The 17607-nt window shown below is 42.8% G+C and overlaps 1 long non-coding RNA gene across 1 annotated transcript in view; it reads right to left on the bottom strand.

Annotated features, from left to right (window-relative positions):
- Positions 1 to 11217: 11217 nt before the first annotated feature.
- LOC104850563 overlaps positions 11218 to 17607 on the bottom strand; it is a 19058-nt gene continuing 12668 nt past the window's right edge. The window contains exon 5 of the long non-coding RNA XR_777005.2: positions 11218 to 13473. This is a non-coding gene — a long non-coding RNA (uncharacterized LOC104850563). The remainder of the gene's footprint in view (positions 13474 to 17607) is intronic.

Below are 17607 nucleotides of genomic sequence, written 5' to 3'. Positions count from 1 at the left end.
GCCGCATTTGGCTTCTAGGTCACTCTTGACCAAAGGTTGTATATGGCTCATGTGGTACACTGCCACCTACATGTGCTGTTTCCCCCGGCCTCTTTCAGGGGGTATAATGCAGCTCCCAGGCTTGTTCCTAAAGCTCAGAGGCTGTGCCACCCTGCTTGGCTCCCCCTTGTGAATCATCCCACCACGGCCAAGATCCTCACTGTCACATGGGTGTGCTGAAGACCTCGGGAGCATTTTTGTCACCTAGGACAGTTACTCCTGAGCACTCGCATCATTAAATATAAATCGTGTTATTTCTCTTGTATTTTCAATCATGGAATAATGTTGATTATTTTGGACCATGTGCATTAACTGCTAATAACAGCAATGAATTTCATTTTCAGAGAGTGCACAGTGTTTCAAAACATCTTTATACTGGGCTCGGGAGCGGGTGCTGTAGGCTCCTACTGAACTGGAGATTTAGCCCTTTCCTTTTCCATAAAGTCTTAGGACTTCATGAATTATTTACACCTTCCTAAATTCCAGTTGTCCACACTCAGGAATAAAGTGACTTTGCTTAGGCCCTGAGGCAGCCAAGGTTTTTCTTTTACTTTCTCCCCCAGGGAAGCCCCATGCATAACCAGTAACTGCTCAAAGATGACCTGTACCAACACAAGGACAGCACACTTTCTGGCAGGGTAAAGACAGCCCTGGATTTCTTACATCATGGCTATGGGAGCGAAGGAAGGAAGGCCGCATCTGAGCACCTACAGGATGCTCAGTCCTGGGCTCTTCCCTTCGCATACGGCCTCTCACCCAGTCCCCTGGCTGTTTCCTCCTTAGCTTATGCCGATATCTGACAGCTTGCATGGTAACAAAGCAGTGTCCCTCACTGCCCACCTCCCAATGTCCACTCCAGCCAGCAGGGGCCGTAGTGCTCACTGCCACGTCCTGAGCAGCAGACCTTCCTGGACCACCACGGATAGGGAGAAATGTTTAAACTGAGGTATAGTCAGTGCTCTTGGGCGTGTGAGAAACTGAAGGCCAGAGAAGTCACGAAACTGTTTGTGACAGCCAGGTTGTATCCCAAAGTGGCTGGGTCATGGGATTCAGTTGTTTGACCAAACCCTTGTCCAGATATTGCTAGGACAATATTAAAAGATGTGACCAATACTTATAATCAGTAAACTTTGATGAGAACAACAGGGTGTGCAATGTACCATTAGGAGAAGTCCCTAAGCACAAAATAGGAGATTTCCTTTCTTCTTTCCTTCTTTTTATTTTTGTTTCTTTTTGCAGAACTGGGGCTTGAACCTAGGGCCACTGAACTACACTCGCAACCACTTTTGAAAAATTTTTTTTGATAGGATCTCTTAAAGTCACTAAGTTCCCCAGACTGGACTCACACTTGTGATTATCTTGCCTCAGACTCAGAGACTGCTGGGATCATAGGCTTGCAACTGTGCCTGTCCCTGACTTAGTTTATTTATTTATTTTATCTTGTGTTTAATTAACTAATTTATTTTGAGCATTTCTGGGAATTGAACGTAGGGCCTTTGCACCAAGCTACATCCCCAACTCTTTAAATTCCCCAGACTGGACTCACACTTGTGATTATCTTGCCTCAGACTCAGAGACTGCTGGGATCATAGGCTTGCAACTGTGCCTGTCCCTGACTTAGTTTATTTATTTATTTTATCTTGTGTTTAATTAACTAATTTATTTTGAGCATTTCTGGGAATTGAACGTAGGGCCTTTGCACCAAGCTACATCCCCAACTCTTTAAAAATACCTGCCTCAGCCTCCCAGAGTACTAGGACCACAAACTTGCCTGATCTAGGTATATTTTATTTTCAATTAACTAGCTTATTTTTGCCACTTCTGGGGAACAACTCAAGATTGTCCATGTGCCAGGCAAGAGCTCTACCATCAAACTAAAACCCTCAGCTCCCAAATTTGAGATACTTCTACCCCCGAAAAAGAGAAATTCTGCATCAGGATTGTAGCTGAGAACCCTGCCTGCACCTCTGACCAGCTGCTGGCTTATGGAAATCTGACTGAGCACTGAAACATAGGCTCTTACTGAGTTGCCCACAGATGCTGGGCTTGCCTGTGCCCGTGACTTTTGTAGACTAAATTCACAAAATAAATCCACGCAGATAGGTAGATGATAGGACAGACAGATAGAGGTGGATGATAAGTAGATCAATGGTAGATATGATAGATAAAGGGAGGTGATAAGTGGCTGGATGACAGATATAGTTGACGACAGGAGGATGATAAATGATAGATAGATGCTAGGCAGATGAAAGGTAGATAGATAGACGAGAGATAGAGGACAGCATAGACACCTCTCTCTCCTATACCATCCTGTCACTGTTTCCCTGGATAACCATGACCATCGTTCTGTCCAAGCTCACCCACATGCTCAAGGTCAAGGCTGCTATCTACCAGGAGATTCAATTCTCATAATTCTCATTTATCATTCATTATATTTCACAGATAAAGAAGGAATCTGTGACTCAAAGGATAAGACTAGGTCTGCCCACAGCAGGCATGGGCCTCTCCCTGCTCCCGTCCCCTCTTCACTGCTTCTGAGAGGAGCCCCGTGAGCCCGGCTGATGCTGTCACTGCCACCCTCCCGAGGACAGACTCCAGGCCACCTCCAGGTCGGGGCGGCAGTCCTCACAGCCACAGCTGCCATGCCCTACAGCAAGCATTCCCCAACCTTGGGGCCTCCCAGGCTCCTTTCTACCCCTTTCTCGGCATGATCTCTCCTCCCACATAGCAGGCAGCAGCCACTGCCTCCACCTGACCGGGGAACACGGTAGCCTTCCAGCTTTGCTGTACAGAGAGACTGATGCACACGGGCAAGGATTACCTAGAGGCCGAGTTTTTGGATTATCGTTCAGTGCTCGCAGGAACCACACATGCTCAATACCATAAGCAGAAGATTTAGTTGCTGTCAGCTGTCCAGGACCCGTGAGTCACTGGGCCGTCCCTGTAGGGCCATCACAGCCTTCTCTCCACTCTGATCGCCTGTAGTGGGTGGTGAGGAGTGAGGAGCAGGGCCTTTCTCATGCCAACTGCTGTCAGTGGCCCAAGGTCCCAGGAGGCCACATCCCTCTCCAGGGGCCATGCTGTTGGGCCAGCCTTGGGCTCAGCCTTCAGTCTGCTGCTGTTCATATTACACAAGTGTGTCATAAGGGAGGCTGGGGACTTCAGACTGAGTCACAGAGCCCTGGACCTCACTCTTCACTCAACAACTGTTTCCCAGGTACCCACTAATTGTTCTGCACAGTGCCAGGGCCCTCAGGGAGGACGGAGTGTGTGTCCCCTGCTGAAACCTTCTGCAGCATCTTCTGCCCTGGAGGCCCTCATTTGAGGATTGACAGGCTCTGTACCAGACACAGAATTGGGTTTCTTGAGAGCCACCAACAAGCTCAGAGTGTGGGATTGGGAGAATGTTTAATTGTCTTACACAGAGTATTCTCCAGTGAGCAGATAGCACTTTTATAACAGAAAAGTCATATAGGGATTCTTTCCTAGCTGCCATCCCCAAACTGAGAATTAGCATTCTGTTTAAATTTTATCTGATAGGTTAAGAGACAGACAGAGGTAGAGAGAGAGAGGGACTTGGACAGAGAGAGACAGTGATAGAGGATTCCTTTTGCTTCACATATCTTTGACTGCTAGTGATACTGAGAGTTGCAGTATAGGGTTATTACCTCTTTGTATTTCTTCTTTGGTGACTTAGCTTTTCCTGGGTTTCATCACCTTCTTCCTTGTGTTGTGCCTTTTTTTAAAAAATAATGTATAAGACCTACTCATGTGTTAATGTTTTCAGTCCCATGTCTATTGAATTATTGCAAGGTGTCTTTGTCTTTAGACTGAAACATTTCATACCAAGGAGGACACAATTATGGAGACAAATGCAACAATCTTCCCATCTATGACTTTTGCCTTTGTGGTTAGCCTCAGGAAGTTCTGCACCTAGAGACTGAGGGATCTGCTATTTCATAGTTTTATATTTTGCTTTTGTGATTTACGTATTTAATCTATTGGGATTTTTTTCTGAGGTAAGACATGAAAGCAGGACCTAACTCTTCCTTTCCCTAGTAACTGGCTGTTGTAACAGCCACGGTGGCACAATTTCCCCACCCATGTGACCAGCCCTGGGACACTGAATAAAGCCTTGTGTATTTGTTGTGGTCTTGGACTTCTTTGGTCCACTATTTGTTGGTCCAAAGTGTCATACTATTTTAATTATTGTAAATTTTATAATAATTATTAAAATTCACTAGGAAAAGTGACCCTCGCTATTTTTCAGAGTTTCTAAGCTATCTGCCTATATTGTTTTAGTTGAACTCTGGAGCTTTTGGTAAATCCCACCTAAAGCATGCTTTGTTTTGAACTTTTTTTTTTTTCCAGTACCAGGAATCAAATTCAGGACCTTGCACTTGCCAGGCATGCATGGTGCCACTGAGCTACATCCCAGACCCTAAATCTTCAATTTATGAAACAATATTTAGGACTAAAAAGATGACAATGAATACCTTTTCGGTGAAAAAGTAATGCTTAAGAACATGGACTTTTGCGGTAGATGTGAGTTCAAATCCCAGTTTGGAAACCTTCTGTGTGGCATTGGGGACAAGATAATAAACTCCTGGTGCCTCAGCTCCTCCATATATGAAATAGGGGTAATAACAGCCTCTGCATAGGAGGATGTAAAGCTTAAGTGAATGAATGCTTTTCCGTGTAGTTAAAACGATGCCTGGCACATTTCTAATAGATACCAACTTTTCTTATGTGTTATGTTCTTCTTTTTGTTTCCTCACTAATGTCTTGTGGTCTGTTCCTTGCTGATTCCATAGACGAATACTGGGAGGATTATGAGTTGACACACACAAAATACAGAATAGTGGGTGTCCCTGGGGAGACAGTTACGTGGGAAAGTCACCGCTTTTCACTCCACTTGTGCTGTTTCAAGATCATTCAGTATATGGGATCTACTGAATTAAAAAATAAAGATAAAACACTCACTGTGGACCATGGTCCATATTTTATCCACTAAAAATCACCTGTTTTGTGCTCCATGTAATTCAAACCAAACATCAAGTGTGTCTGAGAATATAGAGTCCTGGCGGGTGAGGGAAGAGAACAAGCTTTCAACTATTTTATTTTGTTTTGAATTTCATTCTCACTCTTAGTCTCTGTTTCATAGGTTTCAGCAATAGGGATTTCCTGGCTCATTATGAATTCTTCAGTGTGAATTCTTCAGGTTTTAGCAAACACTCCAAGACTTTGATATACAGCCATAGCTACAGGTCTTTTAACCATAGGAAAATTGCAGTGTTAACCTGACTCCCTTTTGGTTCATCAAGATCAATGAACCACAGTGTTTGATGAGTGAATGTTTTCAGTTAGTGCAAGAAGCCATGATCAACACATGTTTGCTACATGTTCACCCAGTCATTGCCACTGCAGGAGCTTTCCACTCCAGGGCCCCTATAGTATGATCTTTAGCACTTATTTCCTGCTCATCCTCATTTCTGGATTTTAAGGGTTTTGTTTTGTTTTTTTGTTTTGGGGTTTTTTTTTTGTATGTTTGTTTGTTGGTTTGGTACCAAGGATCGAACTTGGGACCTCATGCTTGTGAGGCAGGTGGCAGAACCACTGAGCTAAATCCCTGGCTCGAGGATTTTTAAAAATATAATTTAATGAGCAATAGCAGCCAGCCACTGACACCTGGACTGCCATGAAGAAAAGAGTCCATAGCTGCTAAAACCTGAAAGCTCTAATTTCTAATGCGTTGCCTCGTGGAACATGGACTTGGTTAAATCAATCTTTTTGAACTTACTTTGCTCTCTCTGCAAAGGAACATAGTGATCTCAAGGTAATTTTGATACTTCATAAACGTGCAAAAGTCTGCAAGTCTCTATGCTCTTTATAAGGACTGTATTAGCTCCATGTGATTATGTAACAAATTCCTTTAAGACCACATAGGGCTGGGGATTTAGCCTGCCTTGCAAGCAGAGGGACCCGAGTTCAATCTCCGGTACCAAAAAAAAAAAAAAAAGCCCCACATAGTCTCTGAGGTCAAGAACCTAGATCTTTGGCCTTGAGTCTCTTGGGAAGCTGCTGTTGAGCTGTGAGTTGGGCTATGCAGATCTTACCTGAAGACTGGACTAGGGCTGGAGAATCTGCATCTCTACTTATACCTGTACTGTCACCAGGCATCAGCATCTCCCCAGTTATTGGCTGCAGACTTCTTCCTCCTTGAGTAGACCAGCCCACAGGGCTTCTCACAGAATGACAGCCACCTTCCCCCAGAAACAATGATTCAAGAAAGATGGGAGCCAGCACCAAGACTGTTAGAGCCATTACTATACAGTGTGCTGATGGCCCTATAGACCTGCCTGACACCATGCTGAAAGAAATTATGAAGGTGTGAAAACCAGGAAGAGGTATTTTGGGTGGGATGGGGGATCTTCACATTGGCTACCCTTAGTACCAAAAAGAACAGTGCTAAATAGGGAAATGTAAAGTGTGCTACTTAGTGTTCAAGAAGTCAGAATAACTGTCCCATCACTTTATACATGTCAGACATCACTTATCATTCACCCTGGAAGCTTGTTCAGTAGCCCAAATTGTCAGTGGTGAGTTGTTGCCTTTCCAGCTGGGACAATTTGCCAGCTACTACCACAGCCACGCTCCCAGCAGTACAGAAATGATAGAAACATGTCCATATTTTGCCAAGAATCCACCAGCCCCCCCCAGAGTCTGCTGATTAGCTTTTTAGAACAAGATAAAATAATCTAAGAATTCCAGAGGAAGGATATGTCTTTAGTATTAAACTGTCAATTATTAAATTATTAACTGGGAAGATTTACTTAATCCTACCAATGTTTGTGTAGACCTATTTTGGTCAGCAGTGCGGTGGGACCCAAAGACAAAAAATACAGTCCTGTGGGAAGGATCTAGATTTTAAAATATCAACAGGTCAGGAATCCATATTCTCGATGCCATGATATGCGTAGTAATGTCACCAGAAAGCTGGATCCTAATAAAAACATTAACAAGAGGTCCTAATGGTGGAAGGAGCCAGTGACGTACCTCAATTCTTTGTGTATTTGGCAAAAGATTTCAGATAAGACTAGACTTTTGTATAGCACATAGGTACGGTTTATTCCAATGTCCTTTCCTCCCTCTGAGGTCTTTGTTCTTTTAGAAGGAAAAAATGGTCTGTGTGGACCTGGTCCTTGTCACTCCCTAGGTGGATTTCTCTGTTTATGCGTTTTAAGACCTTGAGGGTTTTTTTTACCCCTCACCATGGTCTGGACTTTGTATGGGGCCCAGACCTTATCAGCACACCATGTTACTTTCTCTTGAGCTAAACAAAGTTTGAAACCACAAGCTTACGTGGATTTTATCTAAATCTAATGACTAAGAAAGAGCATGGAAAAAAAAAAAAGAAAAACATCAAGTCGTCTCTGCTTTTCAAGTAGTCCCAGCTGCCTGTCTACAGCCAATTATATATATACACACATAAATTCTTTCCACGATTCTGATTGCAAACTCAATTGGTCATGAACCAAATCAAAATTTCTCTGTAAGATTAGCATTGAACTCAACCAATGAATTTGCAACCAATTCTAAATATGTATGCAGTCTGCCCAAGAAATGTAAACACATCTTCAGGAAAAGAAAAATAGTATGATGCTTTTTCAACAGATAGTATCACACTTATATGGGGGGATCCTAGAGGATGTTGTATATCACAGAAAATCCACTACACTGCTGGCCCTTAGAGAAGAAACTGAAAGTGTGTGTGCAGCAACTACAATGACCAAGGTTACCTGAGCAGCAATTCATCGCACTAACTCATGTCTGGAAGCTGATGGCCATTACTTTGAGCACTTCTTGTAACTGTAGAGGCCACAGATAGCTTGTATTAATCTCATTACGTTTCAGTAAATTTACTATTAAAATACTTACGCAAGTTTTTCTTTTCCTGAAATGTGTATATGTTTTGGGGGGAATCTCTATACAGCTGGTCTTTGTTAATTCCTAGCATGCGTCTCCTAAAATTCTTGTACTCTTCAAAACAATAAATGCCTTTTGTGTGCTGGTTGGCAGTCAGGTTTAAGATGGGGTCTGGTCACAGGAAAGACCAAAGCAGGATTCCAGGGCTGTGACTTTCAACCTTAACCCCAATCTCCAGGAAGAAGAGATGGGCTGAAGTTTGAGCAGATCAGCAATGGCCAATGATGTCATAAAGCACACCTGCTGTCTTAGTTACTTTTTCATTGATGTGACAAAATACCCAATACCCACAAGTTAAAGGAGGAAAGGTATACTTTATATATTTTTTAATCTTATTGAGTTTTTTGGTACTTTTTAAGTATACAGTGCAGTTACATTCATCATTGGGATCTTGTACCTTTACATGACAGATTTTAGTTCTCATTTTTTCTCATTCCCCTGCCCTCCTTTCACCCCGTCTCCTCTCCCCTATTTATAAAGACTTTGTTTCCATTAGGAAAGGCATACTTTAACTCACAGTTTGTAGAGGTTGAAGTCCATAGTCAGCTGGCTCCAAGGCAGGGCAAAGGAAAAACAGTCCATGGCAGGGAAGGCAGAAGACAGGAAGCAGCAAACTAGCCTTGTTTCTGTCCCTTTTGATTCCATCTAGCCTGTTGGTCGGTGCCACCCATACCCAGGGTGGGGCTTCTGTCTTCCATAAATCCACTAAGCCACACCCAGATCTATATGGTAGTATTATCAGCGGACTAATCCAGTTATCATGTGGCCATAATCCATTTTTGCCACCTTAGATCTAGTCACCTCTGAAAAGCCCCAGCTATGAGCACATGAGTCTATGGAGGGAAATCTAGATAAAATCCATAACGCCTGCATAATGAAGCCTCTATAAAATCCCAAATGACAAGATTTGGATGAGCTTCTAGATAGCTGGACAGGAGGATGCTCAGGGAAAGTTTTACCCCATTCTGACCCTGGACATGGAAGCTTCATGTCCTTTCTTATACAATTTGCTCCATGCATCTCTCCCATCTGACTGTTCTTCTGTAACTTTTGTAATAAATGTGTTTTCTGAAGTGCTGTGAGCAGCTCTAGCAAATTAGTTGATCCCGGGGTAGGGTATGTGGCAACCCTAATTTATAGCAGGTCAGTTAAAACCATAGGTAAAGCAAGTCAGGAATTGTGCTATGGGACTGGGGGCCAGTTTTGGGAACTGAGCCCTCACCTTGTGAGAGATGACATCTCTTCCAGTAGACAGTGTTACAGCAGAATTAAATTAGAGGACATCCAGTTGATGGCCACTGCAGAACTGACTGCTTGCTTGGTGTAGGGGACAAATCTCACACATCTGGCTACAGATACCTTCTGTGCTGATTGTTGAAGGAGTGTTTAGCAGAACTTGAGGTGGGTTTTTCCTGTGTCCTCACTGGCTTTGTGGGATGCAATGGAGGAAATGAGGTAGCAGGCACTGGTGCTGTGTATGGGCTTGCGCACAGAAGAAGTGTTTGGGCTTTACTCTAAGCAACATTCCTCAGCTGGGGCCTCTTTGAGAATAGAGACTTGAGGCCACGTCCCTTGCAATCCCTGAGGCACACGTGAATAAGATTGTGTCTGCCATCCGGGGGGGTCTGTGAAGCCCGACTCCCCTAGGGACATCGCAGGATGTGAGGCAAAGGACTCCCTGATTCAGGTACAGGGATCGCTGCTGGAGTTCTGATGGAACGGGATTCTCAATCACTTCAGAGACTTGTTGGAAGCCACAGAATGGAGGGTGGGTCTACAGGACAGAGCAGAGGCAGATTATTGAATGCATCTCAAAACATGATCTGGAGCCTCCAGCTCAACCTGTGTCTGCCAATCCTGCCTTTGTTCACTTCTAGCTCATAAAACACCTTTTTGATTTAATAACAGCTATTTAGGAGAAAAGAGATGTTACGGTTTAGATCACGAATGTCCCCTAAAGTCCTCAAGCACTTATAGATGGGGCTTTTGAGAGGTGACTGACTCACAGTGGCACTATAGCCTTGCTGTTAGGAGGCAGGGCCTAGTCAGGGGAGGTGGGTCACTGGCGCACAACCTAAAGGGTTCTTCCCCAACCCTTGTTCATCCCTCCTTTCTCAGCTTCCTGACTGCCATGAAATGAGTAGCTTTCCTCTGCCCAGACCCTTCCATCATGTGGAAGAACATGGACTGAAACTTCTGAACTACGAGTCAAAATAAACTTTCCTCCCTATGTTGTGACTCAGTGACAAGAAGGTGTCTAAGACAGGACAACTCTACTGTAAGTTTCTACTCTGTTGTGATGTAATTCTTTCCACTTGGAATGTTTTGGTTGGGGCAGAGGCAACTTCCTGGTTCAACTAAACATGATAAGCGTGGGTGCTTATCCCAAGAACACTGTGTGTTCTTGGACCAGAGGAGAGGTGGGAACACCCAGCCTGAGAAGAGAAGGGACAGAACAGGAGCCAGGGCACTGCAGGTGGCTACGTCAACCATGGTGGACTTCCCTCAGTTTGCCTCAGATGATGGCCCCCCTGAGGGTCCACCCCTGGCTCTTTCTCCAGAAAGAGCATCTTGCTGGCATGTTTCAGTCTAATACCCACCCCCCAGAAGGGCAGCCCCACCAAAGCTACATGGCATAATACAGGATGGGAAGAGTCATGCCATTTCCAGGAAAAATTAAATTAAATTAAAAATAAGCTGGGGGTGTAGCTCAGGTAGAGTGCTTACCTAGGATGTGTGAGGCCCTGGGTTCAAGCCCCAGCACCAGAAAAAACACTTAAAACACTTTTATTTTAAAAATAAAAATGAATAAGAAGGAAAGAATGATAGCTAGTAAGAAGCAACAGATTTGTACTAAACTGTCGAGAGCATATATTTTTCCAGATGCTACATTTTCTTCTTTATTATCAGATGTTCACTCATTCAATACATATTGATTTAGTGCCTGCTATTTTCCAGGCACTAGGACTTATGAAAAAAGAAAACAGACAAAAATCTTGTCTCTCACAGGCTTGATATTATGGTGAAAGTTTAACTTGGAGAGGGATACTGGAGAGTAAACATGAGGCTTTCCACTGAACTACATCCCCAGCCCTTTTATATTAGATGATGATGATGATGATGATTTTGATACAGAGTCTCACTAAATTGCTGAGTTACCCAGGCTGGGCCTGAACTTGCAGTACTCCTGCCTCAGCCTCCCAGAGGGCTGAAATTACAGTTATGTATCACCACACTCAGCTGGAAGTCTCATTCTTGAACTTCTTCAAGGGAGATGAAACAGGCTGATTGCTTTTGTCATTGGGAGCAGCTAAATGCTCCTGTCAATCTCCTGAGCCCATGACCTCTTTGCCACCATAAGGACCGACAGTATGGTTTTGGAGAATGAATTTTTGAAGAAAATGTCATCTTATCCTTTTTCTCACATTCAGTTGTATTCAAAGTCTTTATTGTCTTAACTGAATGGCCTCTTGTTGAAGTGATCTGGCAGTTTCCAGTAGAAGAAATTCCACACTAGAGTCGAACACAGGAGATATGCCAGGTCTTCTACCTTTAATTCATCACTGGGCACTGTACAACCAGGCAAGCTTATATGTGCAAAACAGCTCTTCCCTTCAATGGCCCATCACCACGCGACTTTTCAGAAATAGACAGGTATCAATTAAACTATGCCTAGTAGAGTCCCCAATACAAAGGACCAAACAATTGCTCCCACAGTGATGCCACAATCCACCTTTTGGCTGTTGGTGGTGTCTGGGTTGTTCTGTGTCTCAGCACAGGTGATATAGTTCATTCCACAGGCAAGGAGAAGAAAACCAGAGTGGGCAGACAGCAACATCCAGGATGGTTTTCTTGAGTCATTACTCGGTGTCCCTTTGAACAGTCTTGGGTGGAAGCTTCACTCTGAACTTCTCCCATCGGGCCAGAGTCCAGTGGCTGATTTTCCCACGTTTCCAGGTTGACACAGCTGCAGGAATCCGAGAGGGGGAAGTGATGCTCTGATAAGAAATATTCTCAGGCCCAGAGCTGTAGGTGGCAGCCAATACCCCACAGGCAAAGGTGAGTTTGTGGTGACTCAACCCTGTGTGGGGGCAACCAGAATCAACAGCATCTCCTTGCCCCAGAGCCTAATGGTCCCTGCAGCTCTGCGCACAGGCTGAGGCAGCTTCAAGGGAACTGGGCACGAGGTGGTGGCAGATATGAATAACCAAGAACCAGAAGGTAGCTGCGTTGGCTGAACAGCAGATTCTGTGGGAAACACAGAAATCCCTCCCCTCCCAGAGCGAAGGTGCGTTGCTGAGTGGCTGGAAGTGGCAGCCAGGTTGGCGTGCAGGGACTTCCTCTGCAGGCTCCCTTGGTGAGCTCCGCTGGGCTGGAAGAGAGCCATAAATATTTGTCCAGTTGCATAGTTTCGGATTGTGGAAATCAGAACTAAGAAGTAAGCTCTTTAATCTCTTTCCAAAGCACTGCTTACACTCTGACTTTGACCTGTTTGCACCCCCTCCTCTCTGCCCCATTTTCAATCTATTGTCTCGTATTTCACTGCACACCTATAGATGGACTTTGCCAGAAATGCAGTGAGCCCAGGGTAGCCATTGATCTAATTCTTATCCGGAACTAGACAAATCACTCCCTAATCTTTTGCAAATCTGTTCACCCGGGGGTTGATGTGAGGCAACTCCTTCTACCTGGCTGTGAGGTTCCACCTGCCTAGCAGAGGAAAGCCGGCTTTTCAGAGCATGTTCTATCTGGCCTCTCTTGGTTACCTACATAGCCCTAAGGAGGCCCTGCCTGCAGGGCCAGGATGTGGCAGCTCATCTCCCTTGGCTGAGACAGCCACCTCCCTCTTTGCCTCACTGTCTTTCTATCCAGCCCTCTGCGCAGTGGCCACGTGTGCCTTTGCTCTTCCCCAAAAGAGTGTTTCCCACAGTTCTGGAATTCTTGATTCTGCATGCAGCTGGTGGGAGGCCAACCAAGCGGCCTGGTATGTTTCATATGCTTCCAACCAGCTGTTTCTGATCGTTCAGAGTTTCAGTGGTGTGAGCTGTTCCTTCTCTCCTGGACCTGCAGTGCAGCCTGTGCTGTCCACACCTTGGGTCCACTGGTTCCGTGCAGGCTGAGGATTTGGGAAAGATATGATGGGGTCTGGATGGTCGGGAAGTATGAGCATCATCAGGGTCTCAGGAGGAGGCTGAGTCTTCAAGGAAACAGAGAGGGTGGACCTGCCCAACAGTGTCCTCCCCCACTTGGAGCACCGTGTGTAGGCTGCCACTTGTGCAACTGTCTCACTTGTACATTGCAACTGCAATCCCTGGTCACTTCCAAGTGCACTGAAGAGTCCCATCCTGAGTTTGATGGGAAAAAATCTGAGCTCCAAGAACAGGGAAAGGAAAAATGTTGACTCTTCATTTTCACCAACTTCTAACTATAGTTGTGCATTTCTTCTCACTAAGAATGTGAGTAACAAACAACAGTAGTGTCAGCATCACCTCTGTGGCCTTGTCAATAAGTGAAATCTTAGTTGTCTTCATTTTTCTTGAATTAGGATTTGTGGCATGACTATTTCAGGATTATAGTTATCATCGGATCTCTATAAGGTTTATTCACTATGTAAATAAAAACACATGTTAGCACACTACAAATATATTTTTATGCTCTAATGTTAGCTTTCAAGGGTCAGGGATGTAGCTCAGTGGTGCCACGTCTGCCTGCCTGGCAATTGTGAGGTCCTGAGTTTGATCCCCGGTATTGGAAAAAATAAAAACATTTCTAATATTGGTTTTCAGTATAATGGATTTTCTTTATATAGATTCGTCTCAACTTGTGATGGAATTACATCCCCATAAACCCCCTAGGAGGCTGGGTATGATAATGCAGGGCTGTAACCCCAGCATTCTGGGAGGCTGAGGCAGGAGGATTACAAGTTCAAACCTAGCCTGGGCCACTTAAGGAGACCTTATCTCAAAATAGAAAGTGTGGGAGGTTCTGCAATGTAACTCAGTCTGAATATTCTGGGTTCATTATCCAGCACCATAAAACAAACAAAAAACCCATTATGAGTTGAACACATTGTAAAATGAAAATGCAATTAATACACTTAACCTACTAAACACTGTAACTTAGTGTAGGGTGCCTTAAACAGGCTCTAAATACTTCTATTAGCCTGGGGTTGGGCAAAATAACCTCACTAAAGCTATTTTATGATAAAGTATTGAACATCTAATACAATTAATTAAATATCTGTATGCAAAACGTTCTGGCCTTGAAGTACACTGTAGAGTCTGTTATCTCCCCTCATGATCATAGGGATGACAGGGAGCTGGGGCACCTGCTACCACCCAGACTCCTGAGATAGGAGGATTATAATACATAGCATTAGCCCAGGAAGGGATCCACATTCAGAACTCAAAGTTCAGTTTCTACTGAATGTTTATTGTTTTCTCGCCATCATAAAGCTGGAAAATTGTAAGTCAAGTCATCATAAGATGGGACTATATTCATGGATTGGAAAATCAACAAAGTATAGCTATTTAATCTCCCTAAAATGATTTATACATTTAATAAAATTTCTATAAAAAATATCACCTAGTGTTCTTTAGAAATAATCTTATTCTATCATTTATATGAAAAGGGGGAGACTCAATAAAATAATTTTGAACATTAAAACAGAATAAAATAAAAAGAATCACCATTCCTAATGTTAGAGCTTAATACAGTCGCAATACTCAAAGCAATATGGTATTCACAGAGGGATAGACACATGAGCCAATTGAGCAGCACCTAGAACCCATAAAGAGACCCATACATTTAGCTCAATGGTACTGCTGCCTGCCTTGCAAGCACAAGGTTCTCAGCTCAATCCCTGGTTCCAAAAAATAAAAAAATAAATATGCCTGTTTAATTATCAACAAAGGAACAAAATCAATTCAATAGAAGAAAAACAGACATCAATAAATGGTGCTGGAATAAATAGATAGAGGTAAGGAGGAAGAGAAGGAATATGGCTCACCTTAAACTTCACCCTTTATGCAACTGACTCAAATGGATCACAGAATTAAATATAAAAATGCAAAGTTATTGAACATTGGAGAAAATCTTTGGGACTTAGAGCTAGGCACAAAAACCTTAAAACTAACACGAAGCATGATTTTTAAGAAAAATAATCATAAATTTCATCTCATCAAAATAAAAATTTTTCTGTGAAAGACACTGTCTAATGAAAACACAAATCACATACAAGTATGAAATACCTGCAATCACATATCTGACAAAGACTTTGTATTTAGCATGCATAGAAACTCTGAAATCCTTACAGTAAAAAGAAAGATGCATTTAGAAGGTGAAAAAAGGCACACAGAGCAATTTTACCAGAGATGATACCCAGATGGTAAATAGACAATGGAAAGAGGCTCAGCATCACTAGAAATTAGAAAAACCCAAATTCAAACCACAGTGAAATTTCATTACATATATGAGAATGACTAAAATGAAAAAATCATGATAACATCAAATGCTGGCGAGAATGGGAGGAAATTGGATCACTCATACATTGCCAGGGATAATGAAAAATGGCCCAAGCATTCTGAAAGCCAATTTGTCAGTTTCCTATCAAATTAAACATGCATGTATTATGTGACTCAGTCACTGTACTCTGGAGTATTTCTTTGAGAAAAGTGAAGACTTATTTTCTTTCCAGATCTTGTAAAAAATATTCATAGCAGCTTTATTAATAATAATTAAAGACTAAAAAGTACCCAGGTATCCTTTTAAGAACTGAATGTTTAAGCAAATCGCAGTAATGTATATAATGGATTACCAGTTGGCAATAAAGATGAATGAATTATTGATAAACACAACAACTTAGATAAACGTGATGGACATAATGTAGAGTGAAAACAGCCAATCTCAAAAGAAGGCACACTGCAGGAGTCCATTTGTATAACAGTCATTAAAGCATACAATTATGCAAGGCACAATCAAAATATATGGTGAATGTTCAAACTTTTAAAAAATATTACACTAAAAGTTATTACAATTACTTCCCTTAAAATGTTTCCCCTCATTGGGAACACACTTATCCTATCATTTTTGCCACTTTCTGAAGCAGTTCTGGAAGTTCTCTTTCGAGAGTGTCTTCATGATGTGTTATCAAAAATATGGTGAATGCACCTTCCAAATACCACCCAATGGAAAAGCAGGCTGATAAAACTAAAAAGAAACATTATGCTGTGTCCCCATGCACATTATTCACTGGATCTGAAACTGCACAACTCATGGCTCTTCCCTGAAGTCAAACTGACCACAAAAGGTGAATGTTTTGCATCAATTCAAGATACCAAGGCAGTCAGCACAATGAAACTAACTGTATTCATGGAAAAAGACTTCCAGAACTGCTTTAGAAAAAGGAAAGAATAATGGCTTAATGTGTTCGCTTTGCAGGGAAGAATGATTTGAGGGTGATTACTAATGCCCTCTTTTAGCATAATCATTTTTTTAAAATTTAAACTTTCACCATAGTTTGACTCACACCTCATAAAGCGAAATTATCAGTCAGTTGCCAGGTGTCAGGGATGGAAATAGTGATAGATGTGTCTCTAAAGAAGTAAACTGAGGGAATCTTGTGATGATACAGTTGAGCATCTTAATTGTAGCCATTGTTATGCAGCATAAAGGACAAAATTGGACAGAGCTATACACACAGATATTGCATGTATACCTGATGAAGTATAAATTATACAGATTGTGCCAGTGTAAAAAAAATGTAAATTTTAAGATCTAGAGGAAGGAACTAAGTAATTTTTCTTATCTTCTTTCCCTTGAACATGACTACTAGAAACAGCTTTTGGGGAAAGTAAAATATGTGCACAAGTGGAGGTGCAGGGTCATTTTATAAACTGGGGGATGTGATGTCATCAGGAATGTGTGTGTGTGTGTGTGTGTGTGTGTGTGTGTGGGTGTGTGTGTATAGTCTCTGCCACGGGTTCCTAACTCAGAACTCCTAAGACTCTCCAAAGTGCTCTCGTGATAGGAGTGTCTTGTTACAATGAAGTGACTTTTGGTGGGCTCCTAGATTGGAAGGTCACCGAAATGACCAAGCCACTTACAGAAGCTTGGGACTTCCAGGTGCTACCTCCATCCTCCCCAGAAAAGAGAAAGCCTGGAATTTGAGTGAATAATCTGCTGTGCCACAATGAGGAGGCCACCATAAAAATCACTATATTACAGGACACTCCAAAACTTCATGCTGTGTATCTCTTCATCTGCTTGTTTATTTTGATCTTTTGTAACATGCCTTTTAAACCAAAACAATAAATGTAAGAAAATGTTTCCCTGAGTTCAGTGAACTGTGATGTCAGTCCAAGCAGGAGATCGTGGGAGCCCCCAACATCATCACTTGGTGACAACTGGGACTTGACATAGTCATCCGATAGGGAGGTATCCATGTGGTACAGAACCCTTAACTCATGGGTTCTGTATGAACTCTAAGGAGACAGTGTCAGAACTGAGTTACGTTGCAGGATATCTGTTGATGTCAGAGAACTGGTTGATGGAGGGGATCGAACTCAGGATATATATATATAT

The sequence above is a fragment of the Fukomys damarensis genome, unplaced genomic scaffold, assembly GCF_012274545.1.
Source record: "Fukomys damarensis isolate Sample0158 unplaced genomic scaffold, DMR_v1.0_HiC HiC_scaffold_27, whole genome shotgun sequence".
NCBI lineage: Eukaryota > Metazoa > Chordata > Mammalia > Rodentia > Bathyergidae > Fukomys > Fukomys damarensis.
Note: the sequence above shows the minus strand (reverse complement) of the source record. Positions and strands in the feature narration are given on the sequence as shown.